The 13801-nt window shown below is 40.3% G+C and overlaps 1 long non-coding RNA gene across 2 annotated transcripts in view; it reads right to left on the minus strand.

The window, feature by feature from the left end:
* Positions 1–2714: 2714 nt before the first annotated feature.
* The window catches only part of LOC105076533 (uncharacterized), a 50472-nt gene continuing 39385 nt past the window's right edge, over positions 2715–13801 (minus strand). For both annotated transcript variants that reach the window (XR_012509629.1, XR_836007.3), the window contains 2 exons: positions 10482–10530; positions 2715–3418 (listed from right to left, as the gene is read on the minus strand). This is a non-coding gene — a long non-coding RNA (uncharacterized LOC105076533). The remainder of the gene's footprint in view (positions 3419–10481; positions 10531–13801) is intronic.

Consider the following 13801-nt stretch of genomic DNA (forward strand, 5'->3'; position numbering starts at 1 on the left):
CATCAAATCTCAGCTCCTCAATGAGACTTTGCCTACCAATGCCATCCGGTGCTTTGTTTCTGCGGCCTGGCCATCCGTATGTTTGCTGGCTATACCATCCAGTTTGACATGTGTTTAACTTTCCTTCAGCACTCAGTACAGTTGGTATTTTTTGCTGCCTGTTTCCTATCATGTGTCTCTAAGAAGACAGTATATCCTTCTAGTTGAGGACTGTTTCATGTGCTTCCTTTATGTTCCTTCTCTCCCTTCATGTGCTAATAGTTTCCCACTAAATGCTGGCTGACTTGAAGACTTCACGGCTAATCCATGAAACTGGGTTATTGAGAGAACTGTGATGCTGTGGTGACATCTGCTGTGTGCTACTTATGAGCCTGGGTTTGGAGGCTGACAGGTATGGATTCCCGTCCTGGCTCTGCCAGTTCATCTCTAGGTGGCCCTCCAGTGTTACCTCCATATCATCTGTCTCCTCATCGGGAGATGAGGGCTGTAGTGAGGGTTGGCCTGAAAAATATATGAAAAGTTCCTTAGGAAAGTGTCTAGGAGGATGTCTAGCATAAAGCAAGTGCTCGATAAACAGTAACATTTAAGTTTTTTTTATCCCTAATCTTCCACGTTTATGTCAAGGAGAGCAATGAACTTCCGGAACGTGTTCCCTGGTGAAGTTGTCTGAGACTTTCTGGACCATGAACCTGTCCCAGCACAGCATTTCAGATGACCTTATATTACACAGGATTGTGGGTTTTCATCCCTTGAAACTATGGGATACACATACTAAACATTCAGGACCAGAGTCCTCAGGGTTCTAGGGAGAGGCTGTCAAAATGGATGGAAGGGATTAAGTGAAGATTTCGATTATTTTCTGATTGTTACTTTTTACCTGGCCTTCCTTTGTTTCTTTCCTCCCTCTCTTCCCCTCTAACTGTGAAGGCTTATCACGAAGATGAACTGAAAGATCAAGGAAATATTTTACATACGTAGGTATGTCATATAGACATTTTATAGTTTCTTTCAAGTCTTCAACACTTAAAACTTGTTTACTGCTCTTACTGAAACATCACTGGCTGATTCCTTTTGGCTCACCCTATATATTTTATATTCATAACATGAGGCAAAACCGTTTATTAAAATGTTGACTATTTATTCAGACTTTCAGATGTGGGTTCTTAGATTCTGAATCACAATTACTAGAGTTGTAAGTTAACTTTTGACTAGTGAATTCAAAGATCATCTTTCATTACTCATATTTTTCTTTATTTCATTGGCTCCTGGTATGTGTCAATTATGGAGATGGAGAAATCAGTAAGATATGGGCCCGTCCCTCATGAAGCTTACATCTACTGACAATATGATCTGCTGAGCCATGATGATCCACTGTTACAGAGTATCTGGGTTTCCAGTGATGCATTTGAATACTGTCCTCACTTACACTACCAGGGAAATTTTTAATCTGCCAAAGGGGTGTGTGTGTTTGTATGTGTGTATTCATTGCCTCCAAACAATTTTTTGTTGCTCTAGACAACCTTTTAAAAAAGTCCTCAATTCCAACTTACAGTTTTGGCAGATATGTCTACTTGGGTTTCCTAAAATGTTTTGTATTACAGTATTATAGGCAAGGTTATTAAAATTTCTTAGTTGTTTCCACAGTTTTGAAATAAAAAAGTCTTCTTATACCTCTTGAGTATTCTTTTATAAACTAATTCTTTTGTTCTCAGGAAAAAATGTAGGATAGATAAATAAACCTATAGGAAAATTTAAAGACTGGTCTCTCACATAATTGAAAACATTTTATCCAGCTATGTTATTTACTACTGTATACATTTTAATAATGTTTACTTGGTTTTTTGTTTGTTTTCTAGGTTATACATGTTATTTGCAATTACTGATAATGAAAATTAGTTATTGTCTAAACTTTATTTCTCTCATTTATGTTTTCTGTCTCGTTGCGTTGTATAGGACAAGGGTTTTCAGCCTCAGCACTATTGACATTTGGGGCTGGATGATCATTTGTTGTGGGGCTGTCCGGTGCATCATAGGATGCAGCATCCCTGGCTTCTACTCAGTAGATACCAGTAGTTCCCCAAAGTTGTGACCACCAAAAATGGTCCAGACAGTGTCCAATGTCCCCTGGGAAGCAAAATTACCACCTGTTGAGAACCACTGGTTGAGAATTTCCAAAACACTGTATCATGATAACAGTGATATAAACGTCCCTAGTCTGCTTCTGATTTTACAAGGAATAGTGCTTCTGATGTTTCTCCTTTAAAGGTATCAGTTTAACATAGGTAGTCTCTGTGAAGTGAAGGAAATAGAATTTTACTCTTATCTAACAATAAATAAAATGTAAATTTGCGACGAATATTGATTGGTGATCATGTAAGATAAATTCTTTGTGGTCAAAAAGAATTAGTACAGTTCAGTGGACCCTTTAGGACCAAGGCTGGGTGGGGAGCGTGTGTGTGTGTGTGTGTGTGTGTGTGTGTGTGTGTGTGTGTGTGTGTGTGAAGGACTTGGCTAGGGAGTGTTTGTTGTGTAACTCTTGATTCTAGACACTTGATCATAGAAGCAGACGAGCATCTGTGCTAAGAGAACACAGCCAAGGCTTCTGCACAGTGAAGGGAAGGAAACCAAATACTGGATTATTGCTGTAATTGAGAAATAGCCCCTTGGTATTTTGAGGTCTTTAGCTACTCCTTTCAAATGACAATTTATAGCTCTTTCTGTTTTTCTGAACTAATTTTATTAGGCTTCTGCTTTCAACATTTCAAATACAATAACGAAGTTGAGAGTCCCTGTTATTAGCTTCCAGTGGCCTTGAGAAGTCGGCCTCTGTGGCCGAGGTGATGATGCCGGCTGATTTGGCGGGGAGCTGGGAGGTCATGTTCAAACCTTCACAAACAGACTGGGGTAGAGGCCACAGACAGATGGCGCAGGTGAGAGGAAGCATAAATTCTGCGCCTTAGCTGCCCAGACTCCACTTGGCCTGAAGGCCCTCCCTCGGTGGGGGGCTCAGAGGCCCCCTGGGCTGGCGGATTTATGTCAGCAAGACCCGCGCAGTGGAAAGAGATTAAGAACGCTTTCAAAGGGCACGGGAGCGGGTCGCTCCTCCGTCTGAGCTCAGTCTGTGAGGACCTGGGCTGGTGCCAGCGAAGGGAGTAGGGCCGGCCTGAGGAATGGAAGGTCACTGGCCAATTGGGTGTTGCGATAATTATATCCTTGTTTCCTTGAAGGTACCAGCGTCCTTGATTTTCCAGCTTCAAAGAGAGCTGTCTCTGAAGTAGGGGGATGTTCACACCTGCTCTGCCACAGTGATTTCTGCCTTCCTGGCTGCAGACTCAACAAGACAACAATAGTTCTGTGGACGTTTTCAAGGCCACATTCAGAAACCAGGCAAGAGAAGCTTCTCTTCCACCCTTTCCTCCTAAAGGAAAATGAAAAGGTTAGCGCATCCTGTGAAATTCAGCAGTGAACCCGATGCCATGGTTTTACCTAAAGTTCAGATACTTTGGAGGTTAGGCACTCGAAACCATCACCCCACCACTCTCACCCTCTCTCCCTCCATTTCTCACCCCTCCCCAAAGCGACCATCACAGGACTATCACAGAAGTCTGGTAATCACTAGAGGTGTCAGTATACAATACACCTGGGATGGTTTTTTAAAAATCTTTTTCTCTATCCCATTCATCTCCAGACAAGCTGCACCAACAACAGTTAGAAGTACAAGCATAGTTCTACCTTCCATATTTTCCTTGTAGCACTTAGATTTTCCTGAGACCTTTTGAGAAGAGAGAGAGGTACTTATTTTTCTTAAACAGGACCCTGTTTGTCTACTGGGTGCAATGAATAGGATCTAAAAGTAGGATTTCCACTGACTAAATATATATTTGCTGCCTCCCACCTCAGCTTTTCACTGATCATCTGAACCCTCCCATCATTAAATGTGCAAATTTAAAACCATATTTTGACTAATAAATTCCCTTTGTTAAGGATGAGATGACTGGTTTCTGGCACTTCAAATCCTCGCAAGAAGTGGACTGGATATTACACATAACTCCCTAAATTCTGAGCTCTGATGTTTCTCTGTTGTTGCCATCAGCTTCCTTCTCCAGGCAAAAGCAGGTGCTGGTCAAAACCGGGGAAGTAGAAAGAGGGAAATACTGTCTATTTTTGAAGCTAGTTCTTGTTCTGACCCTTGACAGTGATAAATAGTGGTCCCATATACAAATATTCCCTAACTCTTTTTAATTTTTGCTCTGAGATTCTGCAAATATACACTGTTATGTTTACGAATTCCCAGTTTAGTGCCATAAAAGTAACTAGAGGCTTTCTTCGTTGAAACATGCAGTCTCTCCCCCTCACCCCTCTCTGTCTCTCTCGCTTCCTCCCTCCCTCTGCCCTTCTCTCTCTCTCCATTGTACTATGAGTTTTCCACTTCCTAAGATCAGGAATAATGGCTGCTATGATACCTGGGGGAAGCAAAAGCTCTGTCCTCCAAAGTCTGCTCCTACCTGTCCCTTGGGACCCTGGGATTCTGAGCTCTTGCCTGTGATTTAATAATGAGACGCAGCGGGGCAGCCCAGGTGCTGTATCTCATACCCTTGCAGATTGCCAAGGGAACATTTAATCTGTTGACTTTATTCAGTTATGCTAGTCTGGCCAACGTACCTGGAGCTATAAATTATTTAGATGTTTAATTTATTTGGTGTAGAAGGAACTCTCTTATACCTTAGTTATCTAATAGCAGAAGATGAAAAACCACTTTGTTTGCAAATCATAAAAACTTTAACAGACTTGTGCCTTAAAGAAAAAAAGAGACTTCACTGACCTTAAAAGTAAAACAGGGATCCAGACAAGCATTGTTAACACATTATTCCTGAAGATAAAAATTATGGTATAAATTCCTTCGGATTAGAAGTGAAATGTGAAACAAATGTCTTCCATTGGATGTGAACAGACAACTAGTCTGAAGTGAACACAAGTATAAACTATCAATGAGGGGTCAGGAGGGGTATAGCAGGGATCCTTGTGACAGTGTCCCTCTCTTCCGTCACAATGAACTACCATTATAATGATCCAGGGGAGGGAGATATTTTAAATGGTAGGAAATATGATATAACCTAAACTCTATTAGTACACAAAATTACTACCTAATAGTGAAACATGTCATTGTTCTATTTATTCTTTGACCTTGTACTTAGCACATTTCATTAAAATAGAAACTCAGTACATGTTTCATTAAAAGAGAAACAAATGGCAAAAATACATTATCTTGTGGAGCAACCACTGTCACATCAGATTAGGTCCCCTACTGTCCAACTGTCTCATCCATTTTCTTGATGAAAAAGGGTTGATTTGAAGCAAAAATAAACATAATCTATAGCAACACAAAAATATAAACAATCAAGTGCATAAGTACTTTGTAAAGCCTTTTATAACTGATTTGTTTTAAAGGTACTTCTGGAATCAGGTGACATTACTGGGCTTTATTTATCATCATCCAAATATTTAAACGATTTCCCTTTCTCAGCGGCAGAGTTTTTAGCCAAGAAAGCTTTTTCTGCAGACCAGTAGTCTGGGTTTGAATTCTTGACTTTTATTAGCTGTGGGCCATTGGATAAATTATTTAACTTCTCTGGGCTTCAGTTTTCTCATTTGTAAAACAGGTATATTATCTTCCTAATAGGGTTCTTATGTGGTAAAGTATGTAAACCAGTACCTGACATACAGGAAATAAATGTAAGTGTCTAATTATTGCAAATAATAGTTTACTATGTGCTTTGGATTCACTTCCTAGTGTCCGTATAATAAACAATTCAGTGAGGTAGTTATTCCACCGTTTTACTGAAGAGGACATTTACTCCTGGATCCAGAGTTAAGCAGATCCAATTCGAACTCAGGTCGGTACGTCTCTGGCAGATTCAGATTCCTGGCAGCCAACTCGGAGACAGATTTTGGTGGAGAGTGCTCGGGGGGGACATCTGTGGGCCGAGGGAGGAACTGCACTGTGATGCGATGTGAACGGCCACAGCAAAGGCCACCCTACAGGCAGGAGCTCTGGCACTGGCGTGGCCCGTAAGAGTTGGACCTCATTGGGCCAAGAGGACAGCCGTTTAACCTGCCCCTTCACAGAATCTGCAGTCCCTGGATGTAGGCTGCCCCGGAAATGGGTGTGGCTTTGAGCAAAGCAGCTCTATCCAGCCAAAGGCTATCTCCAGAGAGGGTCTCAGCTGAAGAACCAGCAGGAGCCAACACTCCCTGCAGCTGGGGGCACAAGCGCTGCAGTCTCCAGGAGGGAATCTGAGCCGTGGATCACGGGGTCCACACCTCCTGTGGCTCGGAGGGTGTTCAGGGCCATCTCATGGACCATGGCGGTTGGGATCACTGCTTCTTCTGCCCAGAATCTCTCAGACCCCATTCGTGTCGGGGAGTCCAGGAAGCACGTGGATGGACTGTTTCCATGAACTGCAGAAGGTGCTTGGTGACTTGAAACAGCACAGCTGCTGCTAACCAGCATCAAAACCAAGTAAATCACCCATAGGTCCTGCTGCCATGGTTTTTATTCTCTGTACAGCTGACTGTAAGACTGATCACTTAAAAATGGTTAAATAGTCCCAATTTTTAAAAGTGTTTAAATAGACCCAATTTTAAAAATCTTATCTTCTAACAAGCATTTTTTATGGTGTTTATGTCATGATCTATAGGCTAGAACCACAGAATTTTAAAACCGGAAGGGGCCTGAGAGATTCCGCTCCTTCTTTTGGGTTGGGTTGGGGGAGTAATTCAGTCAAGGTCACACAGCGAGTTAACAGTTGCACACAATGGGATTGGGACCATAAGCATGAAAATTGATATTCTCAAGTAGTCTAGTGTTTGCCAACTGCAAAGAAATTATAAAAACAAATTCTTGGCTGAAAACTTGAAAGGATAGGTTTGGAATGTTATCTTAATGCACACTACAATCTTGAAGTTTCTTGTCATATCCTAGATAAAGTACTGTGTTTATATTTTATTCATTTCCATGCAAAATGACTTCTAAAACTAAATGCCAAGAATTCTCACTGACATTGTACGGGTTGCATTTTGTTGATTAAATTTTTGTTATTTTAATATTTTAAGATTAAAACACTCCTCTACTCCTAGCACATTTTTTTCTCCATATAATTGATACAATTACATAAATACATAATGGTGTTGGCAATCTTTGAATAACGTATTTTAGACTTGAGAGCAGAGTCTTATCTTAAAATTACTTTCAGAAAACGTATCAGACACATGGAGCTGTCAGGTTTAAGACTATACCACCAATTTCATGTTAACTTATTATCGCAATATTCTCTGGCACATCAGTAACCATGAAGACTAGTGCTCAGCAAAACAAAACAAAAAAAAGTTTTAATTTTTCATTACCTCCACAGTATACTACCTGGCTAGAGTTAGACATTTAAAAATCCCATGTGATTGTTCAGCTCTTCAGAAATGTTAACCCTTAAATTTGCAGCAGAAACACCTACTGAACAGTATTTGACTGTAAGAACAGTGGCAATTTAGAATTGAGGTTCAGAGCACAGACTGAAAATCCATACTACTTGGCGGTCAAAGCCTAGCGTCACCAGCTGTATGACTTTGTGCAAGTTATTTAATCTCTTATCAAGTGGGAATAGTGTTAGTACTTGGCTCTTGTGGTTGTTGTAAGGACTGTAAAGTGCTTAGAACAGTGTCTACACACAACAGTGCTCAGTTGATGCCATATTATTAGAAATTGCTTTTTAAATTACAGAGGACTGAGACTTTACAAGGAAATTTAAAGATGAAAATTTTTAAACTAGATACACCTAAGAGATCATGTTCAATTTTCAATTCTTACAATGGAGCTCTTAGGGGTAACAATCATCAGCCTAGTTAGACTATATGTTTAGATTCTAAAGATTTATTCCACAACCTGATATACATAATAATGAAACAGTAAATTCCCAATTTTTAACTAGAAGAAATTTGATTCTGGAAATCAAAGAGCCATGTCCTAACAGTGAGCACTGGAAAATCATGCTCAGCTGGTAGCTCCATGAAAGTGGTGACTGTGCCAGTCTTGTTCACCAGTATATGCCCAGCATTTTACACACTGCCATCTGGAAGGAACTGAAGACATACAGAACGACTGATTGACTATAAGAGGCAATGCCCTTTAATTCATAGAATTTTACAGTTAAAAGGGGGGTCAGGTGCTAATGATGTCATAAATAAGGAACCTGAGGATAAATGACTTAGACCTAATTATGTGGTTAGCCTTGACTAGAACCTGGATCCAAGATGTTGACTTTAGGCCTTGGACACTTAAATAAATCAGTGTCTTCAGTAATATTTTTCCATAATATGTTCTTAGAAACACCAGTCTCTTGGGATATTTATTCATAAAGAGTGGAAGGAGTTATTCTGTGGACAAATAAGTTGAGGAAATGTGGACTTAAACCAATTAAACTGTGGATCTCAGCATGCCTGATAAGGGTTTGGTCATAAAACCCCTTTGGAAGGGAGCATCTTTTGGAATTGATGGTCTATGAAACACACAGGAGAGGACTGACCAATAGACTTGAACAGATACTTACCGCGCACCTACTGCATGCAAGTATCATGATAGGAACTATACAAAAAATTAAGGTGAGTTAGACACCAAAGAATTCCTGGGGCATTTAATAAGAGAGGATAAGAGCAGTGGCAGAGGCTAGAGGGTGTTACAAAAAAGCACATATAACTTCAGTCTATGTCTGCGTTTCATAAGTGTCATGAGAAAGGCTCAAATAAAATGCTACCAGGATCCAAAGGTCAGCATTCCATGGAAGAAATAGCATTTGAGATGAATCCTGAAAGATGGATTTGAGTTCCTTTAGAATTTTTTTTGTCTGAAAATGACTTTGTTGTGCTCTCATTCATGAAGTGTAGCTTTTCTGGATACGCAATGGACAGTTATTTCCCTTCAACACTTTGAATAGTTAGTTATTCCACCGTCTCCTTGAGGCCACTCTTACTCTTGATAAGCCTGACAGTCTAATCATTAGTCACTTGCAAGTGATCTTTCTTTTGTCTCAGGCTGCTTTAAAGATTTTCTCAGTGTCTTTGGCATTCTCCAGTTTCCCTACAGCATGTCGAAGCATAAACTTCCTTTTAATTTATCCTGCTAGGGATATGCTGTATTTCAGTTCTGAGAATTTCCCAGCTACTGTTGCTTCAGATATCATGTATCTTCCATTCTCTCCGTCCTCTACTTCCAAATCTCCAATTCAATTTATGTTGGAACTTCTCATTCTATCTTCCATCTCTTTAGAGTTCTCTTATGTATTTTCCATTTCCTTTTTTTTCCCTGTGCTACATTCTGGACCTTTTCTTCAGCTACTTCTTCAATTCACTAATTATTTCTTCAGATATTTAACATGTTTATGAAATGTGTACTTTCAACCATTTTGTTTTTGTTTCTTTTTTATTCTTTTTCAAATCGACCTGGTCATCCATGACGATCTCTTGTTGCTTGCTTATCTTTGGTATTTCACTCCTTATGTCTTTAAATGTGTCATATGCAGACATTCTATGTTAGAAAGTTAACAAAATGTAGTGGTGAAGACTCTAGAATCAACTGCCTGAATCCAAACTGTAGCTCTGTCACTTAAGAAATGTTGACCTGGAACAAATTACTTAATCTCTCGGCGTCTTAGCTTTTTAATTTATAAAATGAGAATAGCAATGGTACCTGTTTCATACAGTCATTTTGAGAACTAAGTTAAAACTTGAAAAAAAATCTTTACAATATTCCTAGCAGTTAATAACTGCTCTATACACTTTTGTAAATGAAAACATATATATCCAAAGTTCTTGGAGTCTGAGCTGGATGTTTTTTTTCCCCCCTGACTTACTCCCTCCTTCTGGAGTGCCTGGTGACCTTGGATTTAAACTCAAATTTGGTGGCTCTTAATGGCTTTCCTACTGTGAGGATTTGTATTTGCTTTGTTTAGGAGGCAGAAGGAAAACACCAGTTTGAGACACTTCGCCCCTTTTGGAGTGTCCTGGCCTAAAGCAGGGGTTTCAGACTCATGGCTTCCCCACCTTCTGATGCTTTAGAGTTCTTTCAGTGCTACTAATGGCACTGGCCTTTAAGACAACCCAAGTTTCTTATTTTCTTAGCACACTTGGATCCCAGTTCTGGTTTCAGCTCATATTTGAGGATAAGAGCTGTCCCTAGACAATTCCTTAACTACTTACAAGCCCAATAATTCATTTAAAAAGTTATCCAGTTCTTTTGTAGTTGGAAGGCCTTCAGAGTGTCTAGTTATCTACACTGCTGGAAGTTACCTCCTGCTTTTTATCAGTCAGAATGGGTTACCTTGTCCTGCAGCAACAAACAACCTCAAGTGGCTTTGCAAACCAAAGGTTTGTTTCTCTTTTACGCTACATATCCCTCCCAGGTCAGCAGGGCCTCTGCTCCATATGATACTTACTCAGAGGTTCAGGCTGATGGAGCTTTGACCGTCAGGAAGATCACCAGTCCTGTAGCAGGAGAGAGAAAATATGCTGAATCTTACTCTGGCTGTTAAAGGCTTCCATCTGGAAGTGACACACATCATTTTCATTCACTTTCAATTGACCAAGGCAAGTCTGAGGGTCACCTAACTCCAAGGAAATGCTCAGGAACCCCACTAACAATTAGTAACAATTACTCCATGCTTTTTTCACCTAACATTATAAACATTTTTATGTTCTTATATAGACGTGGTAACTAATTTTTTAAATGTTATTATGACAATCTCAAACATAAAAATGTAAAAAGAACAGTATGATAATATAATAAATGCCCATAACTATAAATTTAAACATCTACATAACAGTTCAGAAGGGGAGAATTCAAGTTTTATCATGAGATACTTCAAACTTAGTACACTTAAAATGTTGAGACCTTTTTAGTCATAAAAATCATTTAAAACTTCTAAATATAGAAAAAAATAAAGAGGAATGACTAGAGTTTTAATAGGTGTGCATTCCAAATGGAAGAGAAAATACCAGCAGAGATAGTGAAGCAGGAGATGTAAAGAGGATTTGCAGAAAGCATGTAGTTCAGTTAAATGGTAACCTTATCACAGAGGGCTCTGAATGCCAGGCTAGAACTTCATTCAGTAGGGAATGGAAAGCCACTGAAAATTTTTAAGTAGAAAAGTAACATAAACTTAACCCAATGTTTATTGAGTATCTACTATGTAGCAGGTACTGTAGCAAGTAATGTAATAGACTCTGAGACATAAAAATGAATAAAACACAGACCTCATTATCTAGTAACATGATGGAAAATTTACCCAAGAAGATTGATCTAGATCATTATAGGCGGGCCAGACACCATTGTGAAGGAAACTTAGAGGCTACTGCAATAGTCCAAGCAAGAATTCAGGAGCACCAGATCCAGAGGACTAGCAGCAGGGATGAAAAGGAAAAAATGGTTTGAGAGATCTTAAAGAGATCGAGTGTGTAGAATGTCCTAATTATCCAGATGTAGGGAGCAAAGGAAAAGGAAAAAACCTAGAGATCATTTGAAGATTGTAAACACCGAGGACGGGGAAAATAATACCATTAATAGAAATAGAAACACCAGGAAAAGGGCTCGGTTTAAGGGGGAAATGATAACTTTGGTTGTATACACATTGAATTTGAGATTCCATGAGTATATCCTGGTGGAATTATCCAGCAAGAAGTTGGATATACAGAACTCAGGGTATGACAGGGGTTAGGGGGTAGGAGAGACTCAGAAATCTGAGTCCTTGGCACAACAGCAATAGTTTATACCACTTGCAGAGATAAGATTGCTAGGTAAGAGAATGCTGCAAAATCTTTTTTAAAAGTTGCCTGATGAACATGTGAAAATCATATGATTCATCCTTGTAAGAAAGTGAAGCACAAAACTATTTCTCCATCCAAAAGTCTTGTCCTGTCACAATGAATGAAATTCCATCCTTACAGATCCATTCCTTTGTGTCTTAGAAGCTTTTTAGTTTCCAGTGTCTCCAGTTACAATATGGATGCCCCCAAATACTCCTTAGGCCTTGATCAGACAGTACCTTACCTGGCGTGGGTTTACCAGGGGCCTTCTAGGCTAGCTGACAGAGGTGGAACCCAGGGTTGGCATCAGGTTGGGGTGGTGTGGGGGTCGAGGGCTACTCAGGAGATCAGGGAAAAGGGGCAGGACTCTGAATGGACAGGGATCTGGTACCAGAAAGAACCTCTGAGGTTGTCAAGTGTCTCCTAGGGCCCAGCCATGGGACACGCACATGCACAACCACCCACCCACTCACCCACCCACACACACTCGTGTTTACCAAGTGTGTACACTGGGAATTTGATATCAAAAGTTCAACGTAGACAAGTTACTTGGTGTGATCATTATGATGTTTGTGTGGCAGGATGGTTGACTAAAATATTAAATTGCTTCCTTTCAAACAGACATGCAAACTTGTAATGCTTTGTCTGGAAAATTTGGGCCAGGCAAAAAATTGGATGCAGCCTCTCCTGGTCAAAGTTTGCACCTTGCTACTCACTGCCACTGAATGTGTGAAAATGGTTACAGCTAAAGGATATATTGTACAATACAGGGAGTAGAGCCAGTATTTTATCATGACTATAAATGGAGTATAATCTTTAAAAATTCTGAATCACTATATTGTACACCCATAACTTATATAATATTGTACATCAGCTATACTTCAAATAAAAAATGGTTAAGATGGTGCATTTTATGTTATGTAATTTTTACCACAATTCTAAAAAAACTTGATTGGATTAAATACAAGTCACTTTCTTCTAAGGATTCTGGTATATTTATGCTATAACAAGAAATAAACATAACATTTATTTTCTTAAACAAGAGTTTTACACTTTCAGGCACTGTGAAGGGTGTTCTAGAGAGGGAGGACAGAGGGTGGGGCCTCTGAGAAAGTGATGAGTCTGGAAGAGGAGATTTCTTGGCAGGAAAGAGTGCAGAATTGTCTAGAGGGGATGTGCCCCCTGCCTCCTGGCGAAGCCCGGGTGGGCAGCATCTTGTGGGGAGGGGCTGCACTGGCTCTCAGGGAGTCCTGATCCCAGCCTCGCCAGAGTCCCTCCTGGGCCCTGGGTGAGGTACAGAAGTGCCTGTTCAGCCTGGAACCGAGGGCAGTGATTCGACATCTTCTGTACATCACTACTTATCAGCTCCCACAGCAGGCCGTGGCATGTAGTAGGTGTCCAGGAAATATTTGTTAAGTAAGTGAATGTTGATGCTAAGGCAGGGCCTGATGTTGCATAAACCTCTAGACTTCTGCACCAGTCTGTGGATTGGAGAGAGGGGGGTGGTTACCTTCCACCCAAGCCTGCCAGGATATGGGGACTTGGAGTCAGAATCAGGTTGATTTAAGGAAAATCATAGTGACATCTTGTACACTTGACAGATAACTTTTTAAAACTATTTTCCTGCATCCTTTATAATATATTATTAATATATTTTATTTGCAAATAAGTTACACCTGCTAATATAACTAGTGGATAAAAAATTTTCAGCGTGTTACTCATGAACAGGGTAAGAGCTGTAATTCTCAAAGTGAAGGTACAAAAGCTTCAGACATCCTCCCCATGGGCAGCCTTGGGTGTGAGTTGAGTCTATGGGAAACCAACAGGGCGCCCCGCTTGCCTTACCAGGGCTTTGAGGCCATGGGCTGCAGGGGAGAGGTTTAGAGGGTGAACACAGCAGACTTGGGTTCCACTCCTTGCCCTGCCACCGCATGGTCTCAGGTAAGCCCTTCAA

Source organism: Camelus bactrianus, chromosome 10, assembly GCF_048773025.1.
Source record: "Camelus bactrianus isolate YW-2024 breed Bactrian camel chromosome 10, ASM4877302v1, whole genome shotgun sequence".
NCBI classification, from domain to species: Eukaryota; Metazoa; Chordata; class Mammalia; order Artiodactyla; family Camelidae; genus Camelus; species Camelus bactrianus.